Here is a 15,338-nt window from a genome sequence, read left to right on the forward strand (position 1 = left end):
ACTTAGCTTCACTGTGTGTTCTGTTCTTTGATTTTTGTTTCTTTGCTACTCTATTGTTTGATGTGTGTGTGTGTGTGTGTGTGTGTGTGTGTGTGCATGGCAGAGGAGACGCTCGTCTGTCTCCTCTCTCAGCCTCTCCATCCTGGCCTCTCCATCCTGGCCTCATCTCGGCCTTGGTCTTGTCTCACTCCTGGCTCAGCCTCTCCATCTGTTCCTTTCCAGTCTCAGGTTCCCAGGACCTCTGTCCACATCTCTCCCCCTCTCCCCCCTCCCCAGTGAGCCCCCTCCATTTCTCCAGAACCCTCCACCCAAGCTCAGACAGGCCCCAAGGCTGCAGGGGGATGAAGCTGCCCCTTCTCCTAGGGGAGGAGGAGATGAAGGGGGCTGCCCCTCACCCGGCCTCCAGCCCTCCTGCCTGCCCCCCCTTCCCCACCAGCCCCTATTTATTTAACTCTTAAAATGCTGTTTATTACCACTAGCTAATCCTAGTGTGAATAACACTGATTTTGGTTAATTTTTCCAAAAAGTATTTGAACCAAACAACATTCTACCAGCTTAATAGCTGTCATTTAATTTTTTAAAGATTCCATGAACAGATCATTGGGAGAAATAGTATTTGCAACATCCTGCTCTCAGGGGCCCACACACACAGCTTAGCTGTTGAAGGCTTTGGGCTGTTTTGAACTTTTAATACTTTGTGAGCATAAAACACATTATTTGCTTCATACAAGTGGACTTTGAAGAGGATCAGTATTTCTGGGACCTGCCGGGTTAGAAGTACCCTGATCTAGGGGTTCTGAATGATAACTCTATCAGTTATAACAAAGCTGGGTTTTAACACTTTGCTTAGCACGCCACCCCCCATGACTTCACTGAAAAGTGTTATATTCTTCTGAGCATAGCTTTCTTTGCAGTCAGTGAATATTGACTCTCTTAAAGAATTAGGTTAATGGTGAAAATTGCATAGTTGGTCACATTTGCTTTATTGCCAGAAAGTTTCAAGTGAAATTAAATCCTTAACTGCAATAATAATGCTAGACTAAACCATATGACTGCCGTTTTCTTTTTTTTTACATCAGAAACGGTTGAATGCAATTCAGGTTCATATTTAACCTAATTGATTTACAGAACTACTTCTTCCTTCTATTTGGTTTTAAATTTTACTTTTCTAATCGAAGAGCCTGATAGGATGTTTGCCTTTTATTGTAAACCACTTAATTTTTTTCTGAAGCACATGGGATATACATTTTAATAATTACAAAGTCCAGTTGTAGTGCCCTTTAATGGCATGTTTAAAATACAGATAATTTTTTTCCCTGGCTTTCCTATTCTTCAGTAATTGACAAATGCTGTGCATTCTGCAGCAGGAGTATTTTGAGGGTTTTTTTTTTTCCCCTATGTAAAAACCCAGAGCAGCTAAAAGAACAGCAAAGTTAATAATATATCTCTACAGTAAATTAATATTTATTGGCCAATCGAAATGACATTTGTGGCTTCCTACATGAATTAGAGAATAACAGTGTCACAGAAACCACCTCAGCCCTAAAGGTACTTGCTTGCCAGACTTACTTTTCTTACCACCAGGGATCCCATTACAAAGATAAGCAGTGATTACCAAAAGCATTACATCTAATGGATGGTGTAGAATTTCTTAATATATTTTCCCCACAAATTCGGTGGCCCAGAGTAATTGCACCCCTTTCTTGCCTAAAGGAAATGTCTTGGTTTATCTCTATATAGCTTCTAGCTAAAGAGTTGCTTTGTCTTTTTTATTGACATAAGAGAAGCTGTAGAGGATATTTATTAAGGAAGATAAAACCTAATCCTATTCATTAAATTCGCTAAGTCAAGGATTGCAAATAAAAAGGAGGGGAAAAATTGTTTTAAGATAAGGTTTTAGTAAGTCTGTGCTATAGAAATTAGAGTGATACTTAAAAAAAAAGAAAGATGGTATATATCTTAGGTCTTTAAATCTTGAGTCACTTTTAATCATAATATTGTTAATCATCCTGTTAGACCTTGGAACCATGCTATTAGAACAGATTATACCAAAGAATCGTGTTAATCAGGACAGCAGAAGAATAGAAATGGCTGTCATCATCTAGGAGGGGCACCATCTTTTTTTTTTAAGATTTACAATTATAATTTAACGATAATTGTACCTGTATGTTTTTAAGTGATCTGTCTTGGTATTCTTTATGCCCAAGGTCCCATCATCCTCATTCCTACTTTGAGGTATCAAGCTATTGAGTTTCTTTTCTCCTTCCTTCCTCTGTTAGATGGTCCAATCCACCCCTCTGGGGATTTATTAGACACTCATTTATTATCCCTACTACGTGTCAGCCATGGTAGTTGGCACCAAGGATGTAGCTATGAGCAAGAACCTCACAGTCCCTGCCCACCTGGGGTGTATTAAGTAGAATAGTAAGTAATTAACATGAGTCCTTGAGACTCATGAATCACTTTGTAATGTACCTGTCAAGCATTATATTGACATGGCTGTCCTTATAGCCTAATTTGGTCCCACCTTTTCTGGTAGCCTGTCACCTTTTGTATCAGTCAGCACTGGTTAGGTTATGCTGCAGTAACAACCAAAGGCCTCAGTGGCTTAAAACAACTCTCGTTCTGCTAAATGTCCATGGCAGATTGGCTGGAGGCACTGCCTCATGCTATGTCCCAGGCCGATGATACAGTCACTGGTAGACTAGAGTATTGCCAGCCATGGTCACAAGAAGAAAAAATGCACTGACTCTTAAAACGTCTGCCTGGAAACAACACTGAACTTTTGCTCACGTTACATTGGCCAAAGCAAGTCATATAACCAATCATGAGTTCAGGGGGTGGAGAAATACACTTCTGCACTAGGAAGGGGACCAAATATTCACACCACTGCGGTGCTGTATGATCTCTTTTATTTCTGTAGTCATGTACATGTTATTGGCACTTAATCTCTTCAACCTTGTGCTGTTACTTAACATTGTAGGTGTGTATGTCTCCCCAAGAAGATTATAAATCCTTGACAGCCAGCACTGTGTCTTATACTTCTCTGTATGTGACTCAACACAATTCTTTCCTTATACTAGGGGCTTAAGGATGCTTTTGATTATATGAAGAAGAGAATGAAGGGAGATTAATCAGGACTCTTTACATGTTTTAATATAATGCTTTATAGTTCACTAAGGGTCTGTGCACACTATCTCCTTTAATCTTTCTTTTTTTAAATATTTTATTTATTCATAAGAGACAGAGAGAGAGAGAGAGAGAGAGAGAGGCAGAGACACAAGCAGACACATGACTCCATGCAGGGAGCCCGATATGGAACTCAATCCCGGGATTCCAGGATCATGCCCTGGGCTGAAGGCAGGTGCTAAACCGCTGAGCCACGGCATCAGCATCCCTAGGCATCCCTCCTTTAATCTCTCCAGAGACTAAAGGACATATCATGATGCTTTTTATAGATCAGGAAAGGGAGACCTAGAACTTTCATATGACTTGCTTGGTGTTGCACCCAAAAAAAAAATTATGGAGCCATGTCTAAAACCATGAATCCTAAATTCTGAACCAGTGCATTTTGCTATTCCTTTTAGCTGTTAATGGGAACACCTGTTTTCTCTTGTGCTGAGGATCACACAGGGGAAGGGAGAAAGAAGCTTCAGAAAAAGAGTTGAAAGCCCCCGACCAGGATCTCCTGGTATTCATTCAGGTGCCAGCCAGGCTGAGAAGCACACAGCCACACCTCTCAGCTTGTAATCAGCAGGTCGGTGGCTGTCATAACATAATGCCACAAACTTGCTGGCTTACGACAGAAATGAATTCTCTCACAATCTAGAGGCTAGAAGTTCAACATTCATTTCAGTGGGCAAAATCAAGGCGTTGGCAAGACCCTACTCTCTCTGGAGGCCCTGGGAAGAATCTGTTCCTTTCCTCTTCCAGCTTGTAGTTGCTCTTTCTTTCTTTTTTTTTTAATAATAAATTTATTTTTTATTGGTGTTCAATTTGCCAACGTACAGAATAACACCCAGTACTCATCCCGTCAAGTACCCCCCTCAGTGCCCGTCACCCATTCTTTGGCTGTGGCCATCACCCCAGTGCCTGCATCCTCTTCATGTCACCTTCTCTTCTGTGTGTGTGATCTCTATGCCCCTCCCCTATGGGGACACTTGTGATTGGATTTAGAGCCCGTTCAGATAATTCAGGATAATACCCCCATTTCAGAATCTACAACTTAGACCGTTTTTCCTTATAAGGTAATATTTACAAGTTTCAGGGATTAGGACCTGATACTTTGGGGACCATTGTTCAACCTTACCACAGTCAGGATGGTGGGAACCCCCTCTGCTACCCCAGCTCTTTCTCCCTTGCTCTGCTCCTCCCTCCTCCTTCCTTTACCCTCACCTCCTCCCTCCTCTGGGTGGTCCAGATTATATGATATCTTGGAAGGACCTTTGGAGTTCAACACAGCCAGCCAGACTCCTGGATCTGCCTCTTCTTGGCTGTGTGACTCTGAGCCTTTGTGTCCTCCTGTGTAGAGATGGGGACAGAACCTGCCTCCTGCCCCACTCCATGCTGTCCTTCCCTCCAGCGCCACCTCCTCGGTACCTACAGCGTGGGGTGTAGTGGGCAGGAGGGAGAGGATGCTGCCCATTGAGATTCCCAAGGCACCTCCCCCATTTATTTTTCACAGTGAAGTTAAAAACACACAGTGTTTATTAAATAATTAATCATCCTTTCCTAGAAGGGTTATTTCATTTCATGGGTGAGCAGTTTATTGCCAGACAACTATGTCTTCCTCCAAAATGATGTATAACATGATTTGATGTCTACATTTTTAGACACTAGAATGTTTTTTCTCCCTGCCATTTAAACTTGGAGGTAGTTTAGTGCAAATTTGTTTGTTCTTTTTCATTTTGAGAGAGACACATGTGCACAGCGGAGTGACCTCATATTTTCCATTTCTTTCTTTCTTTTTTTTTTTTTTTTGAAAAGTTAAAAATTCCTTAATTTTTTATTCCTGGTACCACTACCACAATTTACAGGGCAATATACCTGATGTAATGAAAAGAAAAAGAAAAAGACAAAGCTACAACAGATAAAAGACCTCAGGAATGTACATCTAATTGACACTACATTGCATTAATCAATAGCTGCACTTTTTGCAAACTGTGGCTACGACAGTCCTGAACAAGAAGGATTTCCTGTTTAAGCTGCAGTAACTTTTCTGACTATGGATCATTGTTCCTCCTGTGGCAGATTTTTACAGTTCCTCTAATGCATTTGGGACAACTGTCTCAAAGTAACCTGCAGCTTTCCTGACAACTCCTTGCTCTCTCTCCTGCTAAGAACTGTAGCCCTTTTCTTCTGAAATTTTTTTAGAACCTTCTGCTACCATATCCACCACTTCCACCACCAGATCCATAACCACCACCATAAGGACTGCCCGAGCTTCTTCCACCAAAACTGCCCCCCTTCATGGGTCCATAATTTGATTGCTGTTGTCCACTATAATTTCCAAAATCATTATAGTTCCCACCACCACCATAGTTACCACCACCAAAATTTCCTCCTTCATTGTATCCTCCTCCACCACCACCATATCCGCCTCCTTGGTTTCCGTATCCTAGTCCACCACCACCATAGCCTCCTCTACTACTATAACCAGGACCACCACCATAGTTGCCACCATCACCTCCAAATCCATTATATCCACCATCACCTCCTCCATAACTACCTCTGCTGCCACCACCTCCACCACCATAGCCTCCTCTTCCACCAAAGTTTCCACCACGGCCAAAATTACCACCACCTCCAAAGTTTCCTCCACGATCCATAAAGTTGCCAGATCCATCTCCACGACCTCTTTACGATCCAGCAGACTGCATCTCTTGTTTAGAAAGGGCCTTTTTCACTTCACAATTATGTCCATTAATAGTGTGGTATTTCTGAACAACAATTTTATCAACTGTATCATGATCATCAAAAGTTACAAAAGCAAATCCTCTCTTTTTTCCACTCTGCCGGTCTTCCATAACTTCTATGGTTTCAATTTTGCCATACTTTTCAAAGTAGTCTCTCAAATTATATTCTTCTGTATCTTCTTTAATACCACCAACAAAAATTTTCTTCACTGTTAGGTGGGCACCAGGCTTTACAGAATCCTCTCTAGAAACAGCTCTCTGGTTCCACTACACACCCATCACCTTGTGTGGTCGGGCACACATTGCTGCATCCACCTCTTCAACACAAGAGTAAGTCACAAAACCAAGACCCCTGGAACGTTTTGTTTGGGGGGAGTCTCTCATTACCACACAATCTGTAAGTGTGCCCCATTTTCCAAAATGTTCTCTTAAACTATCAGTTTTCTCAACTGCTCGGGTTCCTTTGGATCATGGCCCTTCTCCCCGTGGCGGAGGCGGCGGTGGCCAGAGTCCGGCTGGGGGCGACCTGGCGGCAGTTTTACCTCCATTTTGAGACCGGACTTGCCTCTTCCAACTCGATTTCAATATGGGACTGAGAGGAAGAGGTATTTTTCCATTACTAAAGCACTGTGTAGAACCTGATATGCCAATGCACACAAATTCCAGTAATTTTTAGTTTTTACTAAATATTTAGTAGTAAATACCACAGACAGTAAACCTTTACAGCATTAGGCCTATATAGTTGGCAAGGAAACTAATACAATAGTATAAACCAAGAAATGTCAAAGCCACTTTTTTTTTTTTTTTCTCAGAAGTCTTTGTGGTTTCACATGTTTCTCATTTGCCTTCAAAATCTAAAATCCTGGCCTATTTTGTTTATAAAGCAGTCGCTTCGGACATTTGCCTTATTTTTAGGAAATGTTTATCCTAATGCCAGGTTAGCAAATAAGGGTTACTCGCCATCTTTGACATGATGACATTAGGGACCTGAACTGCTGGAGTGAGAAAAGCCAGGAGACCAAAACCAGCTGGCTGAGGAGTCCGCCATCTGTTGGTCACACCTGCCATGGACATGGAGCAGGAGGGCATAGGCATGACACTGAGTAACCATTGAATCTGTAATTCACTATTGGAATGTACTCCATCTAGGCCTTACCCAGTCAGATTGTCCCAGGTCCTCATATAACAATGACTTATAAGCAGAATGAGACCTAAAAATACAGAGAACAAACTGTTGATGGTTCCCAGAGGAAGAGGGAGGTTTGAAGGGGCGTAGGAGATGCAAGCTTTCAGTTGTGGAATGAATAAGTCACGGGAATGAAAGGTACAGCACAGGGGACATTGTACAATGGTATTGTGATAGCGCTGTGTCGGGGACAGATGGCAGCTACACTTGTGGTGAGCACAGCATAATGTATAAACTTTTTCTGTTATATACCTGAGACTAATGTAACATTGTGTGTCAACTGTACTCAAGAAAATTTGGAGGGACGCCTGGGTGGCCCAGTGGGTTAAGTGACCGACTCTTGATTTCGGCTCAGGTCATGCTGTCAGGGTCCTGAGATTGAGCCCCAGGTCCCATGTGAGGCTCTGCACTGAGCATGGAATCTGCTTAAGATTCTCTCCCCCTCTGTCCCTCCTCCCCCACTCCTGGATATGAGCGTGTCCTTTCTCTCTCTAAAAAAAAAAAAAAAAAAAAAGAAGAAGAAGAAGAGGAAGAGGAAGAAGAAGAAGAAAGAGAGAGAGAGAGAAAGAAAGAAAGAAAAAGAAAGAAAGAAAGAAAGAAAGAAAGAAAGAAAGAAAGAAAGAAAGAAAGAAAGAAAAAAGAGAAGGAAGAAAAGAAAAACGAGTAATTTTTATACCTGAAAAGTAAAAATGGGGGGGGTGGAGCATGGGTCAAATATTGAATACTCTCAATACCTATCATCATATCCAAAATTTAGTAGTTTACTGATAAATACCTATTGAAGGAAAAAAAGAGTTGTTTGTCTGGAAAACTAACCATAGTTGCAAAGGGAGAACTTGGTAGTTGCAAAGGGAGAACTTGTTTTTAGGACTGATTATGAATCAGGAGGGCTGAGTTTGTAGCAGCTCCCGGTACAAAGCGGTCTACAGTGTTCAGAACCACCAAGGACACCCCGTCCATTTGTTTGGGGACAAGCAGCATAACTGCAGTGTTTGAATATTAAGTGTCTAACAATAAACACATAGCATTTGCAACAGTGTGGCCTTTTGTTTTTGCTGGCCACACCTCTGGAAGAAATCAAATGGATTTTCAATCAATGGATTTCAAATGAAAAAGATTTAAATCCCAATCCTGCCACTTACTGTGTGTGTGTTTTTGGGCAAATTACATCACTCTCTCTATAGCTCAGTTTCTCCATTGGGTAATACCATTGTCTACCTCCTGGGGGTAAATGGGTTCCCCTTGCTAAGAGCTGAGGACAGTGTCTGGCGCCTACAGGGTGAGTGCACTAGTCCCAGTGCAGGCTGTCCCTGGGTCTGGCCACTGGAAGGTGCTGAAGGAAAGAAGTGCCAGCCAGGTTCCTCTCCCCTCTCTGGGCCTCGGGCTGTGGCTCCTCTTGGCTCCAGCCACCTCTGCATACCCCACTGTGGTAGTGGCTCCTCTGGGTAGTCTTGATCCCTGGGCCCTTCAGCTAGGGCACAGTAGGTTGCATCCTGCTGTTGCTCATCTCTGAGGGCCTCGCTGTCTCCCGTTTGCTTTTCTACTCTTCCATCACCCATGTCACCAATTCTATTAAATTCCCCATTTAAACTATTTGGAGCAGTTTTTGTTCTCCTGGTTGTGCCCTGACTGATGAAGACTAGGTATGTGTTTACCATCATTATTATTGTTGTGCTTGTCGGGGCTGCTGTTGCTGTCTCATATACTTAAGAGGAAACTCTTCAGGAAACAGACTCAGAAGGTGAAGTGAATTAACCAGGATCCCACAGTTGGCTTGGAACGACCCCAGCATAAGATCTTTTTCACTAAATCTCTCCTGCTATCAAGCCTTTGGATGGGCTGGTATCTTCAACTCTAATTAGCCTGAAGTTACAGTGTGTTGCCAAAGGGCTTGCTCCCTTTTTGGATTTCCCACATATGGAAGAGATGTCTGCTTGGACCTGTGCTGAACACATAGCCCTCCTAAGGGCCAGTGACTACTTTGGAGTCACTAACTATCAGGTTGGGACTGACCTCACCTCATGTGGCTCTGCCACAGTTTGGGTGAAGGGTAGGGATGGTAGTTAAAGCTCATTGATTATAAGCAACAGAAAACGATTCAAATGATCTTAAGCAAAGGACAATTTGATTGTCTTTTGGAACCTAGGGTGTGAGGTAATGTCAGGATTCACTTATGGTTTTCACTTTTTCATATGGTAAAAAATGGCCATTTTTTTCCTAGCCAGTCTAAAACTGTAGACTCTCAATTCCAAATTCCTGAGGGAAGAGACTCACCCAGCATAGGGTAGGCGCCCACCCTAGTCTAAATTAACTGGTCAGGTTTATTTCATGCAGGGTGTCAATCAGGAACCTGCTGTTCACCTAGGTTTGCATGGTGTGGTATTTCCCAGAAAGGGGGGCCAGGATGGTTAAGCTAACAAGTGTCCACTGTAGAGCTCATTTCAGGATTTCAAACAGCTTAATTAATCATCATGTGAATAGTAATGTCCATATTTGGGTGCCTGCCATTTGCCAAATAAGGTGCTAAATACATTATATCTAGCTTTGTTTGTTTTATTTTAATCCTTAGAACAACAGGTTTTATATGCCTTTTATAGATGAGGAGAGGCCAGAGGGAAAATTACGCATTTGTGTAATACAAAGCTGCACAGGCCAACCAAAAGAGTCTTTGCTTCTGGTGGGAATTAAAATATGTCCACTTAGAGGGGCAACACAGGTTAGCTAATGCTGATCAGAAGTTGTGATTAGTGGCTAAGTGTACCTTTGATTGCCAGGAAAAGCAGTGTGGGTACACATCAAAGTAGTTTAATATTTGTATAAGAAGTACATTTTAAAATAAGAGGTCCTTGGTGGGTAAAAATAATAAAATAGCCCTTTGATGATTAAAAGGATTGATTTGATCCAGCCCCCAACCTTTGAAAAATAAGGAATTTTACTTAAAGTAAGTAATTTAGGTTCTTTGTGAGAAGTTCCTTCAACTTGTAAGATGATTCAGAGTTTGGAATTACTGATTCAGTCTGACTATATCAGGAGTGTTTAAATATACATTTTCCACTCGATTAATAAGTCATGAATTCATTTAATTTGTCATCAGTGCACTCAGGAACCATCAAAGTAGACTTTGAGCTGTGAGCATTTGCTTGTCTCCTTCTGGTTAATCCTGACACATCTTACATGCTATATTTTCCTAAAATTCTAAAAATGGGATTGCTTACTGTTAAAATTGACTGTTGGCTTCTTGTGCTCCTAAAGAAAAAATTATAAAACTTGGTTAGATGTTGTGGTTTCCCCTCATTTCCTCAAAGTTTTTTCTGCATGAGTGGAGAGAGTGGAATCCATGATCTAGATGACCAGTGATGCCCAAACTTGAGCCACGTCACAATCAACTGTAGGTCTTGAGAAAGTACCCACGGCTGAGTCCCATCCTCAGAGTCTGTAATTCAGAACGTCTGGGAGAGGACCTGAGAACTTGCACGTCTAACACATTCCCTAGTAAAGCTGATTTTATCGTGGCCCACACTTGGAAAGCCACCACTGGAGGCTGAGATCAGGCGTGAATGATTTCAATCTTGCAGCTTTAAGAGGAGGCAATGGGGATGGCAGATTTAAATAATCAGTCTGTTCAGTCAGAAGGCAGCGATTCTTACGAGGAGCTCTATCTGGAATATATGAGTTTCCTTTCGTCAAGGGGGAAAGATAATGCACAGAGGAGGGTTTACTATTATGATAAGGAAGCTTAAAATCTTGGGCCCCTTTCAAGGCCCTGGGAGAGGGTTTAGTAATGAGTTTATGTGGTTTTTGTAAAATTTGCAAAAGGAGAGTATTTTTGTATTATTTTTCTTAAAGGAAGCCCCAGAAATTATCTGAGCTTTAGCTTCCGTGAAAATGAATCAACTCTCTGATACTTCATTAGTATAATTAACTCATATATATGAAAAGAGTATAGTTTGCATGAAAGAGAAGGTTCTTGTAGGTTATGCAATCTATAAGTGCCACAAATGAGGATAAAAGAGGACACCATCTCAGAGGACATGAGCCTCATGCATGAACTTTGTGTGGCACTGAATTTAATTGAATGAGCTTAGACAGATGAAAATCCAAGTCGATCTTAGCTGGCTCACTAAATGATCAGCTTGCTGATGTGCTCTATGTCTTATTTATTTTCTGTTTATTTGTGACAAGAGCAGAAGATTTGGAGAACAAGATGGGTGTGAGTTCTGGTTTCACCTCTTATAAATAAACTCACTCATTGTGTCAGATCCTATTTTGTCTGTCTGTGAAAAGGAAATGGTAACAATTTGCCAACTTAATAGAGCTCATAGGATAATGAAATGATGGATATGAACAGACATTTGTTCCTATCTGAAGATACAGAACTGTTCGTACGTGAAGATATAAAGTGCTGCACACATATTAGTAATTAGTAGTTATACCAGTCCACGCAAATAGGACACGAATAGATCATATTAATTGAATGACCAAAGGGCCATTCTGCTAGATCAAGGATCTGCAAAACTTTTCCATAAAAGGCTAGATGGTAAATATTTTAAGTTTTGTGGGCATCCTGCCTGTGTCTTAACTACTCAACTCTGGCACTGTTAGGCAGAAGCAGCCCTCAACCAGATCTAAATGAATGGCTGTGGTCATGTTCCAATAAGGTTTTATTTATGAAAACAAGCAGAGCTCTGCTAGATAATGGACCCAGACTCCTTCGAAATGCCATTCGGAGGCATTCACCATCAGGAACTCCTGCTGAGCATGAAGATAAAACAGATCCTAGCAGTCATACATGATGTTTTTATTTCAACTCCACGCCGAAGGATAAGAATGCTGGCAGATTTTTTCTGCTTTGCTTTCCATAGTTTCCTGACATCGCTGATACCTCTTGGAGGGGATGGGGGCACTTAAGTGGAATGGGGAAGGCAAAGTGTGGAGGAGGGATTCAGGGGTAAGTACAGATGAGGGTCAGAACCTGCTTCCTGACACTGGAAGTGGTGATTACAGGATAAACCCCTGTTCAGACTCTCCTCTGAGATTCAGCCTCAACAGCAAGCTCCTAAGAGCAGTTTTGTGATCACCAAGAAATCAAGTGGTTCTACTTTATAATCTCTTAGTTATTTTTTAAAGATCACTCATGTACTCAGGTCTGAACTTCGGAAAACTGAAGTAACCCAAAGGAGTTTTAGGATGGGTTTCATCCATAGACAGGTGCCTTTTCATCTTAAAGCGGATGTTAAGGGGCGCCTGGTGGCTCAGTCAGTTAAGCGTCTGCCTTTGGCTCAGGTCATGATACCAGGGTCCTGGGATTGAGCCCTGCATTGGCTCCCTGCTCAGTGGGGCGCCTGTTTCTCCTCCCTCTCCCCTTGCTTGTGCTCTCTCTCTCAAGTAAATATAATCTGGTTTTTAAAAAGATTGTGTTTATTCATGAGAGACACAGGGAGATAGGCAGAGAGAGAAGCAGGCTACCCAGGAGCCGGATGTGGAACTCAGTCCCATGACCCTGGGATCATGACCTGACCCAAAGGCAAAAGCTCAACTATTGAGCCATCCAGGTGCCCCTAAATAAATAAAATATTTAAAAAGGAGGGAGGGGAGTTCATCATGAGCCATGAATTTTCTATAAGCATTCACATGTAGGTTTTTGTGTGAATATAAGTTTCCACTTCTTTTGGGTAAATACCCAGGAGTGGGATTGCTGAGTTGTATGGGAAGGATACGTTTAGCTTTATAAGAAACTGCCAAACCACTCTTTGAAGAAACTACCATTTTGCGTTCCCAGCAACAGTGTAAGAGTTCCAATTGCCCAGCATCCTCAGCAGCACTTGGTATGGCCACGTTTTCATAGGGTTTTGTTGCTGTTATTTTAGCATTCTACAATATGTGACGTGGTAACTCATTGTACTTTGAATATGCATTCCCTAGTGAATAATGATACTGAGCATCTTTTACGTGCTTATGAAAACCATATATCTTCTTTGGTGAAGTATCTGTTTAAATTTTTGCCCATTTAAACACTTGGGCTGTTTTTCTTATTATTGGCTTTATTCATAATTGCCCCAAACTGGCAACAACACAAATATCCATCGCTAGTAGATGGATAAACAAAGTGTGGCACATCCCTACAATGAAATTCTCAGCAATAAAAAGGAATGAACCCAACTGGTACACTCAACAATTATGCTAAGTGAAAGAAGCAAGATTCTAAAGCTATGTATGGTGTGATTCCATGTATTACATTTGCAAGAAGACAAAACTACAGGGACAGACACCAGAGCAGTGGTGAACTAGAGGTGACGGAAGTAAAATTGACTTCAGGAACTTCTTTTTGCCTCTCTCTACCTACCCCCTTACCCCAGTCCCTACCCCCTTACCCCAGCCCCCACTTTCCCAACCATGAATTTAATATCAGTTTAAGTTTGAATTTACAGAAACATGCTTTTTCTCTAATTTTAATTGTGGAAATTGCCAGACAGCAGGCATTTCACTGGGCCCTCATGCTTTCAGGGCCCATGCACCTCCTTGCAATCCTGCCTGCCAGGGGGTTGCATAGGGACATGGTTGAGCAGATGCATTTTAAGAACTGAACCAGTTCTAATAGGATTCCGAATCATGGAGGGTAATGATTTATGCTTACTTCCCACCACCTAGCAGTTGAGATGTGATGTTGGGGGAAGAGGGAGAAGTCAAATTTCTTCATAGTACAGTAAATGCCAGGGAAGTGCCCACTGCCTTTGGTCTAGTGGGAGGTTGTGTCTGCTGAATATTGCATGCGGGAAATGAGCTGCTCCCTGACTAGGACTTGGAAATGTCTTCCACTTATAAAAAATTTTGTTGTGCCCAGGCTATTATAAATAGCCTTTGCATTTTATAAGGGCAGAACATGAAGACTTCAGGCCATTGGACCGGAGAAATTTTTTTCTCAAAATTTTCATTGGAGCACACTGCTGTCAAACCTGGAGGTTTTTTAGAATAAAGCCCTCATCCTTATGTGAGTTACAAGCAAAGCTTCTGCTGTATCTGATGTTTTATGGGGCAGTCGAGGTTTTCTTTTAAAAAGTCATGTTATGGCTTTCTCTAAGAGCAACCATCAGGTAACACAGTCCTTTAAAATAAGTCAGGAAATACTACTCCCAGTGCAAACTTCTCTGGCTGTTGTTGTTCAAATTAATGCAGATCTGAGTTTGCATGCATCCTTCTTGCTGTTTGTCATTGTGGCCATGGTTGGGCTAATTTACATCTGGATTCTTGCCACTCAAAGCAGAGTCTCTGGACTAGAGCATCAGCATCACCTGGGAGCTTTTTAGAAATGCAGGTTCAACCCCAAACCTACTGAATCAGAGTTGGCATTTTAACACATCCCCAGAGAATGCATTTGCACACTGAAGTTCAGAAGGTACTGATCTAGGTCAAGGGCCTGCCCAAACATCCCACCTGGTCTATTGAAAACTTTGTTGGGATCATGTGTGACCCCCACAAGTGCATCCTCAGTGAATTCTCCTGATGTCCAGGTAGGTGTGAGTGTGGGTGCAAGCCACTTTACTATAATGAAATTAATTTATTAAGTGCTCCCTGCTGAGCTGGGCATCGAAGATACCAAAAACAAATAGTCACGGTTGAGTTTCCAGGAGCTCAGAGTGTAGTCAGGGACACAGAAGAAGCCACAACATTGCACTGTCCATTGTCTTTATCTGTGTCATTTGACTTCCTTCATCCACACAGTTCCAGTCCCATCTCTGGAAACTTTCTCAATGTCCAGCCGCTGGCCACCTGCCTCTGAAGATCTTTCAGGTGCATACATGAAAAGAGTGAGGGGTCACCCCAGACCTACTGAATCATACTCTTGGGCTGAGCCCTGACATCTTCATTTTAATGATTACCATGCACATTTTAATATGAGAACCACTGACCTGGGTGCTGCCTTTATAATCTTATTGATTATAGAATGTGATACAAAAGAATGTTCAATACAACTTCATATATAAGGAATCATTTGGAGTTTTCCTTGTCCTAAATTCAGGGAGAGTTCCTACTGGCCTCTCAGTTCAAAGCTGCTTTTATCTTTGGGTGAGACAATGCAAAGATCTTTGTGGATGGTATTCAAGGATTCTTTGAATTCATATTTATATATTTTCTAGCAGCATGTTTTCTAGGAGCAAATCAAAATGCTTTGTTCTATAATGAGTTAACAGCGTGAACATTGTTATGACAATCCTGTGACTTTCTTGTTTAATGTTTAT

The 15,338-nt window shown here is 41.8% G+C and overlaps 1 protein-coding gene and 1 pseudogene across 11 annotated transcripts in view; one reads left to right on the forward strand and one right to left on the reverse strand.

The window, feature by feature from the left end:
- The window catches only part of APBB2 (amyloid beta precursor protein binding family B member 2), a 375,275-nt gene that overhangs the window by 318,452 nt on the left and 41,485 nt on the right, over nucleotides 1-15,338 (forward strand). The gene's annotated exons all lie outside the window — the stretch shown is intronic.
- On the reverse strand, nucleotides 4,987-6,463 carry LOC612875 (annotated as a pseudogene).

The sequence above is a fragment of the Canis lupus genome, chromosome 3, assembly GCF_011100685.1.
Source record: "Canis lupus familiaris isolate Mischka breed German Shepherd chromosome 3, alternate assembly UU_Cfam_GSD_1.0, whole genome shotgun sequence".
NCBI lineage: Eukaryota > Metazoa > Chordata > Mammalia > Carnivora > Canidae > Canis > Canis lupus.